Source organism: Montipora capricornis, chromosome 5 (genome assembly GCF_036669925.1).
Source record: "Montipora capricornis isolate CH-2021 chromosome 5, ASM3666992v2, whole genome shotgun sequence".
NCBI classification, from domain to species: Eukaryota; Metazoa; Cnidaria; class Anthozoa; order Scleractinia; family Acroporidae; genus Montipora; species Montipora capricornis.
The window spans coordinates 9,379,974-9,382,081 of record NC_090887.1 but is presented as its reverse complement, the minus strand read 5'-3'; the positions used below and the strand labels follow the sequence as shown (position 1 = coordinate 9,382,081).

General features: G+C 38.0%; 1 long non-coding RNA gene across 1 annotated transcript in view; it reads right to left on the bottom strand.

Moving 5' to 3' along the window:
- Positions 1-846: 846 nt before the first annotated feature.
- Positions 847-2,108, bottom strand: part of LOC138049392 (uncharacterized) — a 6,548-nt gene continuing 5,286 nt past the window's right edge. The window contains exon 2 of the long non-coding RNA XR_011132379.1: positions 847-1,844. This is a non-coding gene — a long non-coding RNA (uncharacterized lncRNA). The remainder of the gene's footprint in view (positions 1,845-2,108) is intronic.

Here is a 2,108-nt window from a genome sequence, read left to right as displayed (position 1 = left end):
AAGACCAAATTGTTTAGCTGGTGTATAAATGCTTACAACGATAGATTAACTGTACAACTAAGATGACTAAGCGACAACATTTTTACTAAGAGAAATATCCAGTACTCATTAAGAGGATCAGACAATATTGTCCCAAGGTCTCAATCTCGCCATTTAGAACAGTTTATTAGTTACAGGGGAGCTATTCTCTGTGATACAATTACACTCAAACAATCTCATCAACCTAGTCTCTCCCTCAATTGAAGGATTATTCTTAATTGTCAATTTGCTCTAAATGAAGCATCATCGTTCATTTTGGACACAGAAAGCTTGATAGCGATCTTTGGAAATGAACTTACTTCTTTTTAAGCAGAACCTCATTGTCTGGACTCGCGGGACTCAAACCTGGGAATGTTTCAGTACTAATCCCTTTACTTAACCACTCGACCACCACATCACTAACTGCGAGGCTATCTTTTTTTTTTATAATTTTAATATTTTTTTCATCTGCAAATGCCGCTGTAATCGTGTATCAACACCCGCTAAGAAGGAAGCTTACCCAGTGAAAAATATCGGTTACCAAACTTAGACTTAAAGGGGGTGCTCCGGGTTAAAATCTTGTCCAGGGACTACTTTTATTGTGTTTTCTTTTTATCTGCTACCATAAACCGCGGGACAGAGTAATCTAAATGGAGGATAATACTTCATTTGGAGCAAATTGACAATGAAGGATAATCTTTCATTTGAGGAAGAGATCGTGCTTGTGCTCTGATATACCCCACGCTGATCCTTGGACTGTAGATTCTGGACGAAGTAAGAGATTTTCACTTCAAAGTGACATCCGGCTCAACTGTCGACTTCAGCGACGACGATTTTATATACTTTTAATGGTCTTTGCCTGTAAGTTTTTCAGATAGTTTTAAGGAAATTTTTAGTCATTTCTATTTTACTGTAATTTATTTATTATTTGTAATTGTAGTTTAGTTTCAGATGCACGACCCCATAAGCAACTGCTTCAGTTAATTACCATCCTGCTGAAATAAGGTGGATGTAATTGATATATTATAACTTAAATATACACAAAGGTATCGATCCGAGACCGAGTTTTTTTAGGATTTGTTTAAAGGAGCACTGTCATGCTAAATTTCCTGTTTTTAGATCACTAACTGGGTAAATATCTAAATCAGTACTTTAGCTCACACGTACAACATTCCTGACAACCCACTGACAAGATATGAGATATATTTATTGCACAAAGAGCTATTCATATTCAATTTTTGGCGACTTTCGGCGGAGACCATCTCTAAACTTGAAAAAAAAAAGTTTCAATCCAGTTCCATTCTCTCCATCCATCGATGCAAATAACAAAGGATAGCTGCATGCAGTTCACTTCAGTTGTTATGGCAACAAAACTACACCATCATGTTTTGGTCTTGATTGATGCAAAGACGTATTTTAGTGTTTTGAAGTTTGACGAAATAGCATGACAATGCCCCTTCAAAGTTGATCGACGCATGCTCTGTTCTCACGGAACTTCCAAGTGTTGGACCACAATTAGAATGAGTTCCTCTGTTGGTGCGATCATGATCTCGTCCTCTCTGTTACGGACCCTTATGAACAGGAGCTCATTTTGGGGGTCCAATTCTCGTACCGCCGATTTGGCCATTTCAATAAGGTTCCCATATTGCGTCGCGTAGTTCTTGGTGGTAGTGATGTCCAAATTTGATCGAAGTGCGAGTCCCTCTCGATTTGTCAGCATAAGGGCAACTACTCCGGGGTGTCCCTGGATCCGCCTGAGAACTCGATCGACTTCCGTTTTAGATACTGCGTTTTGAAAATTTTGCAGGTCAAGGTCCTCCATCATTCTACAGTTATCCAAAACAAAATTTTGTTAAAAAAGAAATAAAAGTTAATCAAACTGGAATAATGACGAGAAAGTTAAAAAGAAAACAAGAAAACAGAATTCGCAATTCAAATGAAATGGACGTCGCCGTCGAACATCTTCCCTTATAATACCAGTGGACTTCTTTGTCTTTGGGATTATTTGGCAATTTCACTAATCTTCCGGAATTATTGTTGATATTGATCTGGCAATTTGATAATCTTCTTCAAAGGAGGTTGCCTAGTTG